This window comes from Pteropus medius, unplaced genomic scaffold, assembly GCF_902729225.1.
Source record: "Pteropus medius unplaced genomic scaffold, Ma_sr-lr_union100, whole genome shotgun sequence".
Taxonomy (NCBI): domain Eukaryota; kingdom Metazoa; phylum Chordata; class Mammalia; order Chiroptera; family Pteropodidae; genus Pteropus; species Pteropus medius.
The window spans coordinates 4,942,939-4,965,683 of record NW_024344240.1 but is presented as its reverse complement, the minus strand read 5'-3'; the positions used below and the strand labels follow the sequence as shown (position 1 = coordinate 4,965,683).

Here is a 22,745-nt window from a genome sequence, read left to right as displayed (position 1 = left end):
TTCAAATATTAGGAACCTTACCTGCAAATATTAACTTTATATTTCGGTGATGACCTTTTCATGGTGTCTATTGTAAAGCTACCAGAGAATGAAATATAGTGATAGAGCCATAAAAATACATAAAATACACCATCTGGAATATTTTATACTATTCTTAAGACTAAATGCTACTGCAAAATGGGATATTCTAAGCTAATAAGTCTTTGGGTATCACATCTTTAATCTAGTTTCATTTTAGAAAGATGAAATGCATTATTTGTAAAAATACTGGCTCCCACACCCTAAAGACACAATTGATTACGTATGGAAAAAGAAAACATGTCTTTAGCACACATCGGTGGTAAAAAATGTGATTTGCATCAACATTAAATACTTGCCACAAATAATCACTCCCTATATTTAGTGATTTCTCACACCCTTGGAAGATGGGGTGGGTAAAATTAAGGAAGAATATGATTAACATCAAGGCTAATGGCAGCCCCAAGAGTATGGGCAGAAGAGCATGGAGCACATACCAAGAAAGATGTGCACTTTTGTATGGCAGGACCTTTGGCACAGGAGCTCAGACAGTCACACCTGATGGATAGAGGTTGTGCCAAGGCATGGATGCTCTTAGATGCAGAGAAAGAAGGACTTTGCTTTGTAGACAATGGAAGAGGCTTTTGACAAAATATTTTTTAATTGGTCTTAGACATAAGCAGTGACTTGTTTAGGAAGATTACTCTAACATATATTTATTAGTTATTTTATTCAAAAAATATTGTTGAGCTCCTATAATGTGCCAGGTGTATTCTAAATGTCGGCAACACAAAGAAACTTCTGTATGGTCTTTTCTCTCAAAAATTTTGTTAGTCTAGTGAGACTGTATAAAATGAATTGGAGAAGCGAGATAATAACGGCAGTTCGGGAATATTTGTAAAAGCACAGGAGAGAAAACGTAAATTAAATTAATGGGAATGAGGATCAAGCAGTTGGGCTGAGTGTGAGATATGAATCTACGGAAAGTCGATAGAAATTGACAAATCATTTAGAAAGGGAAATTCTAAAAAACATCTCAAGAATTTGGTTTGGTAAATTGGTGATACCGTTAACATAAACAGCATCTCACAAGTGTAAGTTTTTGGAAAACAACTTGGGTTAAGATTGGGATGAACTGAGTTTCAAGGTCCTTTGAGACACTTAAAAGTGTCAAGAGTTAGAGAAAGAAATAATGGTTGGTTCAGGGAAGAGTGACCACATAAATTTATCATCCAAACCAGGCCCCTTTGAGAGTGTGCTGGCAAACCAGAATAGATGGTGACTCTTAACTATAATCATCTCAATATTGGCTATGTAAGATAATATAAAATTACTAAAGGAGAATGTGAAAAAAAGAAGAACATCAAATGAATAGCCAATTTAAAATTTCATTAAATTGTGGTTCAGGAGACATTGTGCTAAGTTACATCCTGAAAAGTTTTCGAAAGCTACATAAGAGGCTTTGGAAAACCTAGAGTTAAATGCTCCTTTTAGTCTTTATAAATCGATTTCACAGTAACTATTTTGCCACAAAATATCAAATGGAGGGGGAAGAGAAGAAGAGATAGACAGATGAATTATATATATTTAAATTATATATTCAAATCTCTGCTTTTCACATCATGTTTGAGATTGGAAGGAGATAGGCTCCCCCTTTGAGCAGTTAGGGCAGCACCGTGGGCTGCGGTGTGTATACGAGGCACAACTGGAAAAGCACAGTGGAGGGACATATTTTTCATATGACAGGTACAGCCTGCAGAGGGGGAAACGTGATAATGAAATAGCAGAGATCGATGATATGTGTTTGCTCACAGGAACCATTTATTTTTTCATTAAATCGCATTCCCTGAAGATGTGCATTAGATCTGTAAAGAACTGTGAAGGGGATACTGAATGACTTAGTATCTCTAAAAAGCGCTAATCTAGTTGCTAACTGAAGGCCCTTTAAATTTTTATCCTTTAAAATATGAAATCTTTGTCTCTCAGAAAAATATTACTTCATTTTGAAAGCCTTACCATGATATGCTGGAGCCAGCTCATACTAGTTCACAAGAATTGATTGTTAAATTTTCAGGGATTTTTTAAAAACTGGTTGTTAAACATAATCATTATTAAAAATTACCTAATAATTATATAATATTACATTACATTATTATATTATGTAAAAGTTATGAACACTTAAAACTAAACACTTTCTAATTATTTTTATCGTATTTTTCTATATTCTATGCTCTTGAGGTAGAAATATTGTATAACAATGGCTACTGTGTCTAGCTCTCTCCCCAGCTCCACAAACTGTGATGTCACTTAGGTAGCAAATCAGGACAATGGTACAAACCTCAACCCCAAAAACTGGTTGCTAAATATTTATATAGATAGAGTCTATCATTTCATTTGTATATTTTATGATAAGAGTTAATTAAGTGGATTGCTCTTTGCATTAACTACAATACCAACCAGAAGTCATATGAATTGTTAATTGCAAATTATAGTAGACAGATTGGTAAATGCTTCTATAGGACCCCTGTTTAGAAGTCAACTCTCAACAGTAACAGCGCCATAACAGCACTCACTGCAACTGCCTGACCATTTACTTTAACTAAAAACATTTTATAAACCAATACTTCTCTGAGAAAAATGTTACTCTAGCAATCACACATACACGCACACACACACACGCACACACAAATATAATTTTAGCTTGGGCACTGAAAATACAGATTTTACTTTGTATTCTTAGATTATGGATGACAAATCTCAATTTTCTGGGAATGGACTTCTTTCTAACTTAATTGTACACTGACAGACTGACTGGGATCTTTCAACATTCTGTGTATTATATTTATACTTGTATTTACTGCTTTATCACTTTAGTGGATTTTTTTCCTCAATAAAAAACACACTAACAAAGAAATCTTACTTATAAAATCCAAATTAATTTGTTTTTAACCACAACAGTTTTGTCATGCCATGTTTATGTGCCAAAATTAAGGGAACTTACCATTTAATTTTCCTGACCAGATTTAAACAGCAGTTGCCCCAGCAACATGGCCGCCAGGAGACCAAAGCCCAGACTGTCTGCATTTCCCAACATAAAATCTCAAGGTGTTGCTAATCTGCTGATTTTTACTATGAATTTATAGTAGTTCCTTTTATTTGTCACCTTTTTACGGTGTTAGTGTAGATTTCATTGAGACTCTTTTATCAAACTGGATAACTTAACAACTAAAAAGCTTGATTTAATTTTCTCTTTCTTCTACTTGTGAGAGGTTTATAGGCAGCTTTAACACACAAATGGTGCATTTTTATTAATAAACCATAAACCAGGTTTTAATATATCAAATACAGAAGATCAAGAGGAAACGTGATTTATAGGCAGTATCTGTGATACAGTCTTATTCAACAAAAAGATGCAATTTAATATAATACATTAAATACACTCATAGACTGACTTGGATTAAATGCAGCCATTATTTGTAGCTAGATGGTGGGCTCCATCCTTCTCTAGATTTAAAGAACCCAATAGGATGACATGATTCTAATGACTCTTCCAAAACTTTGTGTTAACTGCATGGATACATTCAAGGAATTACCCTTAGAAAGAGATCCACATATGAGATTTTAGAAGATCTCACCGTACATTTAATTTAAGCCCAAGATTCAGCCAACGGCTGCAGCATCCACCGTGGACTGGGCAAAGCCTGCAGATCCTCTGAGCTTACAGAAGCCCTACTGACAGGGTGTAAAGTTAAAGGACATAGCGAGGGTCTTATGCAGAGAGCCAGGGGAAACAGAACTATCTGGATGTAAAACACAGTTGAATCTTTATTTTTTCTTCCAAAAATATTTTCGCTATTAGGACTAAAATGTGTTTGGCTATACTTCAAGCAGCAAAGTCATTATCTAACTAATTGTAGTTACCTATTTAAGAATTGCAAGCATTCAGTGGAGAAATTGTTTTCTAGGTGTGTATTCTCTGAAGACATTTCTGTAATAAATAATTCTTGTGGGTGTATACTCTCTTTAATAGATAAATAGATCATGATAGGTGGGAAGGTAGATAGATAGATGATAGATGATAGATGAGAGGGGGAGAGAGAGAGAGAGGAGAGATGATAGATGATAGATAGATAGATAGATAGATAGATAGATAGATAGATGATAGGTAGATAGACAGATACACAGATGATAAATAGATGATAGATGAGAGAGAGAGAGAGAAAGAGAGAGAGAGAGAGAAATGATAAAGATAGATGGTAGATAAAGATGGACACATTTATATGTAGATTTATAACCAACCCCATTTCTCTCTCTTCTCTCTTTTCCCATTCCCTAATGAGATTCAGGAAAACAGGATCTGTCAATCTCTTCCTTCTGTGCCCACTGAATAAATGTACAATGTGTTATGCAAGTATCTTAGCTGAGACTCTCTCCTTTTCATGGTTAAATTTAAGCCCCATACTCACAACCTGTATGATCACCTACCCAGGACGAATAAAGTTTTTAGTTGAATAAGTCATAGACGTTCTAATAGGAGCTCAGGCCAGCCTTGGCACCTATTCGTGGTTTCTCTCTTTATTCAGTAACTCCCCCAGGAGTGTCATTGCTTTACACATTGTTTTGATATAAGCCTCCTAGAAGAAGCATCTTAAACACAGTGCATATGGAGGCACTTGGCAGTGCCCCCCACTGAGAGAGCTGTTGTCGGTAAATCAGGCTCCTTCTATCGGAAAGTCCATTTTATGTTGCTAAGGGAAAAATAGTGCTGAAACATTAGTCATCTAGAATACATTTTCAACTTGGAAAGCAACAGAATGCATCTCTGAGGAAAATTAATCCGAAGCTACCTTTGCAAATTAAACAAGAGGTTTCTGAGTCTGGAAATTTGATTTAAGGAATCATTCTTGCATTAATAGATTTATGCTCACATTTTCAAGTAAATATAAGCAGCACATCACCTCATTCATATGTCACCTTCCAGCTAAAAATGGGGTGAGGAGTCTGTTGGATGAGGACAGTTAAGGGAAAATTATAAAAGATAATTCTTCCAACGAAGTGGTGTGATAAAAGTTGTAGCCTGATGTTTTTTCTCTCTGATTTAGACAATGAGGAAAGAAAATTATAAATAGTGTCAGTAATGAACTTGATTTCCATGCAACTGGCAGTAGGATTAAGTTTGACACATATTTTGATTGACATTACAAATCTAGTCCTGTTTATTTAACTCGGAGTTACCATTATTTTGATATTAAGTTAATAGAGATAGAAGAGACATAGCATCATCTTGTCAAGCTACTCTGAGAAATAGATCTGATTTCCTACTGGGAAATTAGAAACATATCTTCTTTCCTGTTGGGATAAAATCAGAACTGTAGTTCATTTCCCGTTGGCCTTATACTTGCTGCCTCTGTGACACTGTTAATGTAAAAGCAGTGGGATCAGAATCACGATCATGAAAAAAATCTGTGCAGGAAAAAATGCAGAAGGCAGCCTAGAGTATAGGAATATGAAATAATCAAATGCATATGTTGGCTTTTTAATGGTATTTTGAGAGTAAATTTTTAAATGTGCATAATTAGTATGTGCTTTTCTTCAGATGGTGAGTTCTTTTTCTCCTCTGAATATGTCATTTTTCTATATTATAATTCATTGAGTACTTATTAATGGCCCATTTAGGTTTACATTTTTGTTAAATGCAATTACACGTCTATCAGAAATAGAAGACAAAGAGTATTTAGAAGGTCTAATGTACACATGGTAAAGCACAACCTACGGAGTCCCTTTCTGCAGTAAAACCTACCTCCACGAATTAGAACTTGAAGGAAGTTAGTGCCACAGAATCTTTCACTCTCTCAATGGACTTTGAGAGAAAAATATTCATTTTTGCGTAAGTTACAGACTGTTGGCAAGTGACCATGTAAACTTGGGATAATCAGTGAAATTAAGTCTCTTCTACGGTACCAAACACATCCAGAACAGCCATCACTCCCTGGCTTTATGTGGTGCAGGTCAGTTTATTTAATCTTCAACCACCCTTTTTTTTCCTTCTTAACATAACCTCTGGTCGAGCCCTCTGATATCTAAAAACTTAGTCAAGAAAGGAATCTTGGACTCATAATAAGGGCCTCAATAGAGAAGCCAAAATAAAAGTAAAATTTAGAGATTTAATGGGCCTTTGATAGAACATCATTAGTCATTCTAAAACTATATTTCAGTGTTTTACAGAGAGAAATAATTCCTTCTCGTGTTGATTTTTAAGTCTGCAGAATTTTATTTTCTCCTTATAATGATTATAAGGACACAAAATTAGATATAGACAAATTTATTTATTCATTCGAAAAAATTTACTGTAGGCTTACTATATGTTAGGCACTATTCTAAGTCCCAGAATAGAGTAGTGATTAGATAGTCACTGACTTCATAAGATTTACATTCTACAGGAAAATCCAGATGATAAAAATAATAGTATGTAATGCCATGGCCATGGTGATAAATGCTCTAAAGGAAAACAAAGCAAAGTAAGTGAGTGGAGGATGACAGAGGAATGATGATAGATGGTCAGGGAAAATTTCTCCAAGGAAGTGACATTTGAACACAGAATGTATGCTGACAATAGTAAAGAAGTAAGCCACATGAAGAAGGCCCCAGGACGGGCATCCCAAGCCAAGGGAACAGCAAGAGTAAAAGCCTTGAAAGGGAAGAAACTTGACATCGAAGGAAGAGCAAAAAGGGTGATGAGGCTGAGATGGAGCAAGTAAGGCCTCTTTGAGATGATGTCAGAAACCAACCAAAGTCAGGTCACGGAGGGCTTTCTGGATTTTGTGAAGGACTTTGCATTCTCTTGTCTGCATCATGGGAAGCCACTGGAAAATTTACAGCATAGAAATGACATAAGCAGATTTATATTTAAAATAAAATCCCTCTGATTGCTATATGAAGACTTAAATGTGGGAGGAGAAAAGGGAAAGGGTGAGGAGAGGAGAAGCAAGAGGAGGAGGAAAGATCAGGAAGGAGAGGATGGGGGAGACTTGGATCAGGAAATAGAGGCATAAGTGGCAAGGAGATGTCGGATTTGGATATACTGCAAAGGAAGAACTGACGAGATTTGCTGATGGACTGGATGGATGTTCAGGGAGAGATGAATAGTGGGACAAGGATATTTGTAGGATTATAACTTAAAGAATGAAGTTGTTTATGGAAATAGGGAAGACTGAGGAAGGAGCATGTTCTCAGCGCAGCTTCACGTGGCCTTGTTAAGTTTGAGGTGTCTATTGGAGAAGTCGACATAAGAGAGTTCAGAAAAGTGGTCTGGATTGAAGATATGAATTTGGTAAACATCAGAACTGGATGGTAATTAAATCCATGGGATGGGTCAAGACCCTCTAGAAAATTTGTGTAAATAAAGGAGAGGTACGAGGACTGAGCACCGAGCTATAAGACCTTCCACAATTGAGCAGCTGAGGAGAGGAAGAGTCAGCACTGAAGACAGAGGAGGCACAGGAAGGAAGGAAGAACACCAGGAAGTCACAGTGCTCTGAAAACCAAAAGAAGAAAGCGTTTCAGGAGGAAAAGAGTGACCTTTACATCATATGCTCCTGAAAGGCTGAGTACTTCACGTTGTGACCTTGACAATCACGTTTTCAGTCTGGAGGCATGAGTAAAGCTGGCATGGAGTGAATTGAAGAGAGAATTCAAGATGAAGATGTAGAGAGAGTCTGTAGAGACAATGTTTTCATGATGGATGGCTACAAGGCAACAGGGAACTGGAGTTGAGGCTGAAGGGAATGAGGATCCTTACAAGAGTATTTTTATTTTTATGAGAATTATTATAGTATGTTTGTTGATGGTCATAATCTGGTAGAGAAAAATAAATTAATGAAACAGGAAAGAGAGATTAATTACAGGATCTAAATCCTTAAGTAGATGAGATTCAACACACACATGTAGTTAGACTTAGTTAGGTGTAAACATAATTTAAGCATTGCAAGAGAAAGTAGAAGGAAAAATGGGCAGAGATGTCAACAGATTGGTAGATTTGATGGTAGGTAGACAGGGTAATTCTTTTCCTAACACTTATTATTTGTTTAAGTGCAGTGAGAAGTACAGTCATCATCTAAGACTGAGAAAAGGGGTAATTGAAATTTTGAGGAAAGAGAATATGTGATATAATAATCTCATTGAGTGAAAGAATTAATTAACTAGGGAGTTAAAACTGAATTTTGGGGCTGTGCTAAAGGTTGACTTAAAATTGTGGCCATAAATTTTAATTGAGCATATTCAGCTGAATCATGGCTTTTTGTTGAGCCCATTCTGCTGCTCAAGGGCAGATTAGGAGGAAATAGAGAATTGGAGTTCTCTCAAGTATATATGATGGAGAGTGGGTCTTGGGCATAGATTAGAAAACTTTTTCTGTAAAGGGCTAGATAATAAATATTTTAGACTTGTTTTAAGAGCCATTCAGTTTCTGTCACAACTACTCAGCTTGTCATTTTGGTGCAAAAGCAGTCATAGACAATACATTAATTAATGGGGATGGCGGTATTCCAATTAACCATTACTTATGAAAACAGTCAGTGGGTTGATCTGTCTTGAGGGCCTTAATTTAACCACCCATTGTCTAGGGAATTGAGACTGTATCCAAGAGACCTATTATAGTGGGAAACAGTAAACTCAAAGCTAGATAATGTATGAAGTACACACATGAGGTCGTGATGGATTACAAATGGCTTGGAGGTCTTGATGAGGTCAGTGAACTATTGGAACAAGGTACTAATGAAAATGAACTAAAAGAGAGAAGATAGTGCTTACAGTGTTTGCTGCTTGGCCTCTGGTGGTTTGATGTGATGCCCTCTTTGGATAGGAGCAGTATGAGGACAGGAAGCAGGAGACTTGGAGCTCTTGAATCTTCTCTCAAATCAGGGACACCTGGACTTTTGTAAGTCTCATAGATTGCTATAAGCAGTAAGATGAGCTGACTTTTCAGAACTGGGATCTCTCTCAAACCCTGAAGTGATGGCATGGCCAGATAGAAGTCATTTTGCATGTCATTAGAGTCTCACTTTAGCTTATTTATTATTTCCAGTGAATCTAGTACCATCTCTTTCCCAGATCATCATTTGTTAATATTCTTTGCGGTGGAGAGGTGGAGAGACAGGGTTATTATTATGTTTTCAAAATCATCTTAATTCATAGTGTCTACTAAGCAACATTTTTGATATACCTTTCTCAAGTAATACAATAATTTAGTGGTCATTACATATATAAAATATTATTATTGATAGTTTCCCAAATTAACTCATCTGTTTGTTTATTCATTCATCTTATATGTTAGGCAGATAAAAATATTTAAGTCATAGTCTCTGTGGTCAAGATACTTAGACTAGAAGTAGAGTAGATTATGTAAATGATTGCAAGACATTGAACTAATTGCTATGAGAGCAAAGAGAGTAATTTGTTACTTATCATATTTCTTTTTTAGTACTTTTTTATAAAGGCAAGTAAAACTGAACAAGGTATTTTCTTTGCTGTCAAGGTGCTTAGAGGCTAGGTGTGGAGGAGGATGTATAAACAAATTATTGCAAGACACTACACTTATTGCTGTAATAAAGAGATGCAAATAAGCTACAGTGATAACACAGAGGAGGAAGAAATTACTTTGTTTGGGAAGTAAGGAAGGGCTTCACAAAGGGAAAAACTCCTGAACTGTGTCTTATACAGTGATTAGGACATTATCAAGATCAAAGGAACATCCTAAGAGGTGGGAATTGGCAAGAATACGTAGAATGTGCCTATGGCTGGAGAATTGGGACAAGAAAGGTGAGTAACAGGCAATGAGGTTGGAAAGTTAGGGGAGCCAGAGGAGAAGGAGGCCAGATGGAGGAATTTAGACCCTGTCAGTCAGGTTATGGGACAACCAGCAGGGCTTTGATGAGAAAAATAAACACCAAATTTGCATCTCAGAGAGGTCGTAAAGAATGACTGGAGGAAGGTGAGAAGGGAGGCAAATGTTTTCTGGTATTTTTTTTTTTTTACTTTAAAAATTTTTTTGAAGTTGTGGTCGATTAAATTGGTATCATGACCCCTAATGAGCTGAGTTTTCAAACTTATAAACTCAGAATTGAATTCTTCATCAGGTCCTTTATATTTTTAATCTATGATGTTTTAAGGCCCCTCCTCTGTACTCTGTTATTTGTGTTTATATCCATCATTGCAATGCACTCATTATTACATATACCAAGTCATGTGATAAACACTCATATATAGGTCTTTCTCTGACACCAGACTGGGAATTCCGTAAGGATGAAATGCAAAACTTGTTTATCTTAGCATATATCTACCTAAGTTCTCATTGTACAATTTCAACAACTGTTACTGAACCGAACCAAGTATTTATTGCTTTATATTCAATAACTATTGCTTAATTGGAGTTGGAAGGAAAATAATGTCAACTAGCAATATTCTTTAGATACCATATCTAACCATGAGAACAAGGTAACATGCTCGAACTTCTAAAACATGGCTGAGCTAATATTACAGAATTGAATAACCTAAAAGAATAAAGAATGGGAGCTCAACTGGACTTAATGCAGTTCTAACTTCTTCAGAGTAAATATTTCAATCTGCTTGTAATTTATTTCCTAACATGCTTCGTCATGATATAATATATGAACGTCACATAAAAGCAATTTCTGGAGCACTATTAGAAAACACTAAAGTTAGGGTCTAACTTAAAAGTACTTTCAAAAGCCAATGTAGGAAATCATGTTGTAACAGATTATCAGCTGTTTATGTCTCTACCGATCTATGGTGCTTCAGGCTATGTTATCTCTGTAGTTTTATCACAGTCACTTGCTCACATTGAAGCCACACTCCTCCACTGTACACCCAGAAAAGTTGTGATAGCCGACTTTATGTCTTCATTTTTCCCTTACACAATGCCTAACACAACTTGCTAGTAGTGGCATTATTTCAGTAGTGTATTAGCTACTGGATAAGACATAACATCAAAAATACATTCCACATTGTATTCTTTTTAGTATAATTTGAAATATTTTGATGCCCTTTAATACCGTAGAATAGATAAAATACAGCTCTGTCTGGAAGTTCTAAGATGCAGATGGTATTTTGAAAGTTGTGTTATTTTTAAAGATCACTGATGAATAAATTATTTACATGTTGAAAAAGAAAATGATTCTCAGGTTACCTTCAGGAATGGAAGGGGCAATATACCTAAACACCACTGGTTTGATATCTCTGGTTATGATATCAAGAATGGTTATGAGCTTTCAAGGCTCACAGTACATGACATTTACAACCTGATGTTGGAACTGTTACCTTTTCAGCCGATATATACACAAAAGTGCATTCTCTGAGAGGATTTGTTTTTTTTTCCTCTGAGCAATGAAGACTCCCAACTATATAGCTCGTAATCTCTTCACAGTGACAGTAGTAACTCTTAGCACTTGGATAAAAGACTCATATGTTTTTAAAAGATTTATTGATCATGAATCAGTTTGTTTCTACCAGATTTCTATGAATTAAGTATTGTGGCATTATTTATTTTTTTTATAGCTGATATATCACTGATGATAAACAGCTTGATCTAATTTTCCAAGGCGAAGAGAGGAGCGAGTAGAACAAAGCATTCTTTAGGTAAGGAATCTCACTTTGTTAGTTGGAAATCTGTTTATTATTGAATGTCATGTAAAAATTAATGAATAATCAAGGAATTTCTAACCTTACATAATGTATTGAATCATTCTGAAACAATCACAATACACTGATCAAAATACGACACTGAATAATTGCCAGGAATCCTAGAGGGCCTGTCATCAAGGAGGTTCTATAAAGATGACCCAACCACTTTACTCTGCATAAGGCACTGCCGTAAGCCTCATTTTCATTCTTCATGTCAGTCCCTTTGCTTTCCGTGGCAGTTCTGAACATGTAAAGTTTCAAAAAATTAGGTAAGAAAAAGCAAAAACAATTTGGACTAAATAAGAAGTGAATTGAAATGAGTCATTGAGGAAGAATGTCAAATCATTTTTACTCTGTGGAACCTGAGATGTAATCCTAGAAAGCAGATGTGATGGTTAATTTTATGTGTCAACTTGGATGAGGTTAACATCTAAATCAGCGAACTCTGAGTACGAACTCTAAGAAGATTGCTCTCCAGAATGAGATGGGCCTCGTCCAATCTGCTGAAGGCCTGAATAGAACAAAAAGGCCAGCTTCCCTGAGTAAGAAGCATTCTCCATCAGATTGTCCTCAGATTTCATCTGCACCATGGGCTCTCTCAAGTGTCCAGGCTGCTGGTTCTACAACTAGAACTTCACCGTCAGCTCTACTGGGTCCAAGCCTACTGGCCCACACTGCAGATTGGGACTTGCCAGTTTCTGAAACCATGTGTCTAATTCCTTATTTTATATATATATATATATATATATATATATATATATATATATATATATATACACATACACACACCACCACACACACACAGCAACACACACATATACACATACATATATGTGTGCCACCTACCACTACACACACACACACAGATCCTATTGCTTCTGTTTCCCTGGAGAACCCAGACTAATACAGTATGATATTCATCAAAAGACCAATTGTTCCAGTTGTTCATTAACAGACTCTAGATTTTATATTTTTTGGTCTTTAAAACCACACTAAAGAGGACTGCTCTAGAAGATATGCTTTGTGATCACTATTTGGCATACTTGCCACTCTTAGAATTTTTTCATAACCCAGTGAAGGGGCAGGTATGGATGGTCATGATTTTACTAAGTAATCCAACTCCTATGGCTATGAGAGTTAGACTGGAGAGTGGCCAATCCATAGGCAAGGTTGAGCTCAAAAGCGATTTGAACTTAAGAATTTGAACTAAGAGACATTGAAATAGTCAGGGTAAGCATTGCTGATTAAAGCAAATATAAAATTTGTTACCATCTTCTAAACCCACAGGGGGCTAACCAAAGAAGGCATGGGAAGAGGAGAGTAAAGAGTAAAGAAGATGGTCAATAAATCTATTACAAAGGAAGCAAGAATATACAATAGGGTAAAGACAGTCTATTCGATAAATGGTTTTAGAAAAACTAGACAGCTACATGCAAAAAAAAAAAAATGAAACTAGACCATCTTCTTATACCATATACAAGAATAAACTCAGAATAGATTAAAGACTTAAATGGAAGACCCAAAGTCATAAAACTCCTAGAAGAAAACATAGACGGTAAACTCTCTGACATTGCTCTTAGTAATATTTTTTCTAATATATATTTTTAGGCAAGGGAAATGAAACAAAAAATAAATACATGGGACTACATTAAACTAAAAAGTTTTTGCACAGCAAAAGGAACCATCAACAAAATGAAAGAAGATATTTGAGAGAAGATATTTGCCAATGATACACCTGATAAGGGATTAATATACAAATTTTATAAAAAACACAAATAACAACATCAAAACAAACAAACAATTCAATTGAAAAATGCACAGAGGACCTGAATAGACATTTCTCCAAAGAGGACAAACAGATGCCCAATAGGCATATGAAAAGATGCTCGATGTCGCTAATCATAAGAGAAATGCAAATGAAAATCACAATGAGATATCACTTTGCACCTGTCAGAATGGCCATCATCAATGAATCAAAAAACAACAACTGTTGGCGAGGATGTGGAGAAAAGGGAACTCTCATGCACTGTTGATGGGATTGCAAATTGGTGTAGCCACTATGGAAAACAATATGGAGTTTCCTCCAAAAAAATTAAAAATAAAACTACTTTATGACCTAGCAATTCTACTTCTGGGTATTCACCTGAAGAAATCCAAAACACTAATTTAAAAAGATATATGCATCACTATGTCCATTGCGGCATTATTTAAAATAGCCAAGATATGGAAGCGATTTAAGTGCACATCGATAGACGATTGGACAAAGAAATAGGGGTGTGTGTGTGTGTGTGTGTGTTGTGTGTGTGTGTGTTTGTCTTGGCGTCACGCCTCTTGATCACTGATGGAATATTACTCGGCCATAATAAAAAATGAAATCTTACCATTTTCAACAACATGGATGGACCTAAAGGGCATTATGCTAAGTAAAATAAGTCAGACAGAGAAAGACAAATACCATATGATCTCACTCATATATAGAATCTAAAGAACAAAAATGAACAAACAGAACAGCTACAGACTCACAGATACAGAGAAAAAACTGATGGTTGCCAGATGAAAGAAGAGTTGGGAAGCTGCGTGAAAAAAGTGAAGGGATTAAGAAGTGCAAATTGGTAGTTATAAAATAGTCACAGGGATGTGAAGTACAGCATAAGGAATATAGTCAATAATATTTTAATAATTATGTATGGTGCCAAGTAGGTACCAGGCTAATCGGGGAGATCGCTTCTTAAATTATACAAATGTCTAACCATTATGCTATATACTTGAAACTAATATAAAATAATATTAAATGTCAATTTAATTGAAAAATTAAAAATTGAAAAAAAAATTTAAAAGAGTAAAGGATTGAAGAGCATGCCTAGGGCGAGTGAAAATGAGAAGAGCTTTAGACTGCGGCAAGGAGAATCACACATTCATGTGCTAAGAACTACGAAGGCTGAGAAACATGCTCTGCATGGTGGACACTGAAAAAGCCCCACACCAGCCAACACACTGTTGATTGAACTTCTGGCTCCAGCTATGCCATTACTTAATCTTGGATATGCCACTTAACCTCTATGGGCTTTAGTTTTCTCATCTATGAAATAAAATGCTTAACTTTAACACGTAGAGTTCTAGAGAAACAGCAGTTTTCAATTTGTCTTCTGAAATAAGAATCGTTTAATGGTGGGTTTTCCTTGAATGTTATTAGGCTCTGTAGTCTATCAGGGGGGCTGTTTTCCTTAGAGAAGTAATTTTCCATTTTTTTTTCTTTTGCCAGGAAGCACTTTGTTAAGGAGAAGTCTTAGAGGGAGATTTAAGCAAATGAAACAGACAAAAAGTTCAGCAGATCTGATCAGAGTGACCGGAGCTTGAAGTTTTACCCTCATGGCCTTTCCCACCGTCCCCCACCCCCACATACTCCACATCCTAAATTCAGCAGACTCCAGTTTGAAAGCCTTTGCCCTTGAGAAAAAAACAGGATGAATTAGAAAGGAGAATGAAAATAAAGTTATAAACTGCAGGAGCAGCTGGAGACCACCGGGATTTTAGAGATGCACAATCTGGAAATATTTCCTGCTTTGGCATGGTGAATTCCAGCAGACAGCCCCAGCAGAAACCTTGAAGGTCAGGAACTGAGGAGAGACAGCTACAGACCTGGGGCCAGAGGTGAATGGGTAATATGGGGGATTAAAATAACAGGAGGGAGCCAAGGTGTATGATGTGGTGCTACTGTGTCCCGGGATCCAAATGACATAGGAGGAAATAAAAGAAAGGGCGAAGGAAGGACAACACTTTCTAAATATGGTTAAAGGATTTAAAAGGAGACTTTTTAAAGCGGTACTATAATTTAACTAAAAGAAGCAAGGAAGAATTAGGAGGGACTTTTCTAGATTTAGTATTGTTTCTGATCAAAGAAGCTGAAGACACCAATAGAAATAGTGGAATAAAGACCTCCAAAAATTTTTCTCCTCCATAAAGCAATGAGAACACTGGAAAAAATTGTCAATATCAATTTTTTTTCTGAACTCTGGAAATTAACAAAAGCTTGTAACAACCTGACAAGCATTTATTCAAATAAAAGAGCTAAATCTTAGTAAGAATAGTGTGCTTTGTGGTATTTTCACTTGCCCTATCTTTGTTGTCTCCTCTTGAGCTCTATGACAGCGTTAAAATCTAACAGCCAGAAATCATGGTGAAAACCAGTAACCTGGCAGCCTCTGGGGGCAGAATGCAGCTGGTGGTGCTCCTTCAAGACCTGTTCTCGGAGAATTATCATTATTTGACCTGTGTGGCATTTCCCTGTAATATCCCACTTACAAGGGATATTTGACCTGACTTAGAATTCACCTGCAAAAACAACCTTCTCTCCATGGACATTTGTTGAAAACAATCAGAGGCAATTGAACATTGTGGCTGCCTGAAACAGAAGAGAACAGTTGAAGTGAACGAAATTCTGATCAAATGATTAGTGAGAAAAATCTGTGGCATGACATGTCCATAGGGAGCTTTGAAAGGTTGGAACATATTCCCTGGAATCTGGAAGGCTACATGCATGTGTAGGGCTGTATGCATGGCCACGGTTGTGCACATGCTCAGAAACGACCAGCGGAGGTCTTATCATCTTACCTTGGGTTGACCTTGAGGCTCTGCACAACCAGGAACTGAAAGCCAAAGCGGAGTCACAAACTGCCTGGCTGAGTGTTGAAGATATGCCCCAACACACCCACAGAATCCATCAGCAAATACTGAGAGAATTATTTATTCCAGGTGATAAAGGAAATCTCTGTCCAATCATTAGCTGACCAATATGCTAACTAATTAGAGACATCAGTGACCACCCAAAGAAAGTAGGCTTTATAGAATTAGTTCAGAAATCACTAAACAAACAACAATGACAACAAATAGCCAAAACAACGAACTTTGGGAAGGGAGAGAATCTAATTTCCAGAGTTGTCACATTATTTTATTTAAAATGTTCAATTTCAACGAAATATTATGAGACTGGTGAAGGAATAGGAAAGTATCACCCATATACAGGGGGAAAAAAATCAATCATTAGAAACTGTCCATGAGGAAACTCAGACATTGGGCATAGACAAAGTCTTAAATAAGCCATTTAAAATATGTTCAAAGAACTAAAGAAAATAATGTCTAAAGAAATAGAGGAAAGTATGAGAATAAAATCTGACCACATAGGTAATATCAATAAAGAGAGAGAAATAATGAAAGACAATAAACTAGAAATTCCACAGTTGAAAAATACAACAGAAATGACCAATTAACTAGAAGATTTCAGTAGGTGATTTTGGCAGGCAAAAAAAAAAAAAAAAAAAGAATCAGCAAACTTGAAGAGAGGTAAATAGAGATTATCCAGTCTGAGGAATGGATTGGAGAATGAAATGAGTCATGGAAAACTACTGAAAAAAATTTAACAGAGCCTCAGAGATCTGTGGGACACCATCAAGCTTCCTGACTTATGCACAATGTAAGTCCCAAAAGGAAAGGGGAGAGCGAAAGGGGCAAAAAAAATATTTGAAAAAATAATGGCAAAAAACTTCCCAAATTTAATTAAAATCATTAATATACACATCCAAAAACTCAATAACTTCCAAGAATGATAAGTGCAAAGAGATCCACTCTAAGACACCTTTTAATCAAATATAGATTCAATATTCCACTTTCAATAATGGATAGGACAACCAAACAGAAGATCAATAAGGGAAATAGAGGATTGAAGAAAAATATAAACCAACCGGACTCACAAACATGAACATAACATTCCGCCCAACACATTTTTCTCAAGGGCATGGGAAACATTCTTCAGCATAGCCTGTGTAATAGGATATAAAACAAGTCTCGGTAAATTTTAAGAGTGAAATTATATAAAATATTTTCTTTGACCACAGTGAAATGAAGCTAGAAATTAAAAGAGAAATTGGAAAATACTTAGAAACTAATGAAAACAAAACACAGCATACCAAAATTTATGGAATGCAGAGAAAGCAGTGTTCAGAGGGAAATTTATAGCAATAAACACATACATGAAAAAAATCGCAATAATCTAACTGTACATCTGAAGGAAATAGCAAGTGAAAAGCGAAGTAAATCCAAAGCTAGCAGACGAAAGGAAATAATAAAGATAAGAGTGAAGATAAACAAAATAGAGAATAGAAGAAAATAGAGGGAATCAATGAAACCAAATGTTCTTTATTTGAAAAGAACAACAAAATCGACAAACCTTTACTAGACTGACCAAATGAAAAGGAGAGAAAACTCAAATTATAAAAACCGTAGTGAAAGAAGGAAACATCACTTCTAAACTTAAAGATAAAAGGATTCCAAGGAAATACTAAGTCAACAAATTAGATACTCTACATGAAATGGGCAAATTCCTAGAAAGATACACACTACAGAAAGTGACTGAATAAAAAAAAAATATATGAATAGACCTTTAACAAGTAAAGAGATTGAATTACTAATCAAAATTCCACCAACAACCAGAAAAGAAGCCTAGGACCAGATGGCTTCTCTAGTCAATTCCACAAAGTGTTTAAGGAAGAATTAATATCAATCTTCAGAAACTCATTTCAAAAATAGAAAAGCAGGGTACACGGAGGAGGGAACTCATTCTGGGAAGACAGTATTATCCTGATATCAAAAGCAGGCTCAAGAAAAGAAAATTGCAAGCCAACATCTCTTACAACGATAAACACAAGAATCCTTGACAAAAGACTAATAGATTAAACGGCAATATATAAAAAAGGATAATACACATAACAATTGAGATTTACCCCACTAATATAAGGTTAAGTTAACCCATCAATGTAATATATCATATTATCAGCTTAAAGGACAAAAACTCCAAGCTCACCTCAACGAATGCAGTAAAAGCGCTTGACGAAATCTAACCCCCCTTCATGAGAAAAATACTTAGCTAGAACTGAAGAAAATGTCTTCGATCCAATAATAAACATCTACAAAAAACCCACAGCTGACTTACTTATTGGTGAAGAACTGAAAACTTTCCCCGAAAATCAGAAACGAGGCAAAAGGATATCTACTCTCATCATTCCTTTCCAACTTTGTATTGAAGGTTCTAGCCAGGAAAGAGATCTGTGGAGGCTCAGAAAGTGGATTCTGGCAGGGAATTCCAGGGTCCTAGGAACCTGAATGTGGTTTTTAAAGTTCTAGAAGGGGGCTTGGGATTTGAGTTGGCACATTCCCTTGTCACCATGCATCCCTTGCTCCATGGGGAGGGGCACCTCCAGAGGAGAGCTGAAGAGAGGCTTTCTACAAAGCCTGGGTCCCAGAACAGAACCCCTCTAGACTGGGTCAAAGGATGGTGTTGACAAGAAGGTTCTGCCTCAAAGATAAAACTCTTCTACTGATGGTTGGTAGAGCAGACAAGGAGGCAAGAAAAATAAGTGAGATAAACCAAAAATGGTAAAGACAGTAAAACTTAATTCTCTGCAAGACAACGTGAGATTTAATAAAAGCGTTCTAAAAGAGGCAGTAGTAGAGGGCTGGAAACAAGGGGGAAGGTGCATAAACCCAGGACTGGAAACTTGGAGAGATCATTCCAGAAAACCTAATTCATCACATTCAAGTATATGGACAAAATACAGCCAAAATTAGAACTGAGCTTTGAAGAAGCAAAATATGGAAGAAAGATATTCAGTTAATAGAATTCTGATAAATATTTTTGTTTGTTTTTAGTATAGTTTAAGAAAATTTTTAAAATTTTTCCTTTAAGAACCAGCCAATTTCTTCCCCCAAAATGCTTATTATGTACAATTAGATATTGCGGTGAATCTTACTGTCAATTTCTTTTCATAAATGCATGCTTAATCTCAAATATCATTTAATTCTTAAGCAATGCAATAACTCACTTGCCGAAAGTTTCAGAATAAATGCCTTCACCCTGTGTGTGGGGGTGGGGAGTTGGAGAGAGAAATATTTAGCACTCACAATGATTAGCTCAGTAGGACAGGAGTCTTGCAAAGCAAGATGATATTGACGATGAGTCAGTGTGGAAGGTAGGCTCCGTGGTGGGTGTAGTAGAGAGTGTAAGAGGAAAGCTGAGGAAGTGAAAATTTTCATCCTATAATAGAGATGGCAAAGCTAGGTGGGGCCAAGGGGTGGAGAAGTAGGTCTAGTAACAATGTGTCATAGAAGAGCCATTTAAAGAAGAGCTATTTAAATAGCATTAATAATAAACCTGTGGAAAGAAATTTAACTTCTGGTGGTGAACACACAAGGCAATATACATACGATGTATTATTGAATTGTACATTTGAAACATAGTTGATTTAATTAACCAATGTCATTCCAATAATTTTAATAAAAAAAGAAAAAAATTCTTTAAAAATTTTTTGAAAAAATAAACCTGTATTTTTGCTCCTAGGTTCATTTCTCCTCTTCCAATAAGGACATACAAGGGCAATTCTATTTAAGTATTTTTCCATCATTCCAAATCTTGAAGAACCTAGAGTATTGTTCCTCATAAAATGTTTAAACATTTAATATTAAAATTTTCCTCAGTAGACAAAGCATGGAAGACTATATTACTTAGAAAATGGTTTTCGCTGTTAATGAAAACTTTCTTTCATTAGAAGAAAGTTTCCTAGACATCTTCATTAATAAAATATGATAAATTACTCTTATACTTGTCACATATGCATTTTATTATTTTAAAAGTTAAACTTGTAGAATTTAAAGCAAATTTACATTTGCTCTGGGGGGTAGTGATTTAACTGATCAGTGTTTTAATTGATAATGTTTAAAGTATAGAAAAGAGTATAAAATGTGTACACAAAAGCAGAAACTAGAAAATTTCCTCTTTTTATTGAAGCTGGATATTCTACATGACAGTAAAAATTAAACTGGGATTTAGAGACTCTTCTTATTTTGTAGAGTGAAGAGCTTTTATGATTTTACTTTAATTATCTTCAGATTTTTATTCGTTGTCTAAATTAATGAAAGTTTTTGTCTTCCATTTATTATTATCACATCTCAAACAAAATTACGTTCTTTGCATCAGATCTTTATTTCTGAAAAAATTTTCAGAAATAACATATTACAATTATATCTTATAAATTTTCTAGAACATTGATATTCATTAGGTACCCAACTTAATAATAGTATGAGTCCACATTTAAATGATGGAGAATACTATATTACAGAGTAATTCATGCTGCCAACTTTTTCAGATTTTTCCAAATATTTTTCTCCATCATCTACTTTGCATATCTTTGGATATGTATTTGGTTAGCACTTTTGGTAGAAAAAAAGGAGCCTGTGACACTGCAGATGTATTGGTATCAGATGTTAACAGATGGGTTATAACTATGTTTTAAGATGTTTCCAACTGTTTGCACTTTACTACCAGGTTTAGAAATAACCACAGCTAATATATTCTGAGCGTTTTTACATCTACCACATACTGTTCTAAGCTCAGAAAATGCATTAACAAATTCGATCTTCACAACCACCCTATGCGTTAGATACTGTTATGATCCCCATTTAACAAATGAGGAAACTGAGGCACGGAGAGGTTTCATACCATGCAAGTAAGTGCCAGAATGAGGATTCAGACCTCAGCAGTCAAGATCCATTCCCCACGCATTTAACTACACTCCCTCTAAATATTATCATTGCTTTACTATTAAGAAAACACTATTTAGAAGCATGATAAAGGTAATTTTTGAGCTTATCATCTACCTTTTTTTTTAATTCAACTTTTTGATAGCCTAATAGACATTACTTCTATAGGGAGAAATAATCCAGTCTTTAAATTATTAAGATATATGACTATGAACTTATAGTTCTGATAATCTCAAAAATAATTTTTTCTTTTACTTTGTTTACAAACTTAAAAATATATTTATTAACTCATGTTTGGAAAGGAATTAAGAAAGTGTTATAACTAGTATCCTTGTATGGAATCATTTTAATATGTACACAGTTTGAAGTGAGGGTTTATAATTTAATTGTCTTAATTTTTTTACTGCAGTACATTACACTGCTGTAAAACTTATTAATATGCTTTATATTATAATGCTAAGACCATATATCTGTAAAAACTCATTTTCTTTAACTCCATCCTCATATCAATTGTTTCAGGACCAGATGAGGAGAGAAGAGAAAGAGTTACACAGAGCAGAAGAAGAAATGTCCAGCACCTTGGTCCCAAGAGAACTCTCTGATCCCTGGGTTTAAGGGCATCTTTGAAGCCATTCTGGTCAATTTTGAAAGTTGGTGCTTTCTAGCTGATCTACGTAGGTCTGAACACCTTGTTGCCTACTTACCTGCCATGAGAAACTCAGCAGTCACGTTTACCAGCTTTCTCTGGTTCACGTGAGCAACCGAAGCTTAAAGTTGTTTCTGATTTTCATAGATCATGGTGCCTCTAAACTGTTTGCCTCTTCCCCAGTGGGTACTTCACACTTGCATTATAAACATCACTCATTATAACGCTGTGTTGTCATGTTTCTTGGTTGTCAGCATTCTCCTGGTAAAAGTGTTGTAAATTTCATCCAAGGGATGTGTCCTAGAAAATTGCCGTGATGAATTTTGCTTCGCTGCCTGACTAAACATGTACACACACACACACTCACACACACACACACACACACACACGCACACACACAGTAAAGAAAGCTACTTCGAAGAACTCCAATTTTTGGAAACAGCTCTGTTAGTGCACAGGAACTTCTTAGTTAGAACTCAAAGGCATCCAGCCAAAACCAAGACTAGAAAGTTTCTCTAATGGTATTTTGTATCCTCAGATCATTTGAGAAGGAAAACAACAGTGTTCCTTGAACATAAATGGAGAGTAAAGATCATGATAACAATGTGCTACATATAGGAAAATACGTCTTTATTATTCCTTGGGAAATAATTAAGGGAAAAAAAGAGTCAGTGTAAATTCCAAGTTGTTTACGAAAGTCATTTCTGCACCAGTGGAACCGTGATCTCAGCCTTCCCTGTGATAATAGAGCAATATAAGGAGAGGGAATTATATCTAGTCGAGCATCGTAAATGAA

At 35.6% G+C, this 22,745-nt stretch overlaps 1 protein-coding gene across 2 annotated transcripts in view; it reads left to right on the top strand.

Annotated features, from left to right (window-relative positions):
- FAM110B (family with sequence similarity 110 member B) overlaps positions 1-22,160 on the top strand; it is a 188,907-nt gene extending 166,747 nt beyond the window's left edge. Inside the window, exons 4-5 of one of the 2 annotated variants that reach the window (XR_005654103.1) lie at positions 11,590-11,670; positions 21,823-22,160. The gene's annotated coding sequence lies outside the window, so the exon portion shown is untranslated. Of the gene's footprint in view, positions 1-11,589; positions 11,671-14,977; positions 15,794-21,822 lie in introns of those variants that run through there. The other variant, XR_005654101.1, reaches the window with a different exon arrangement.
- Positions 22,161-22,745: the final 585 nt, after the last annotated feature.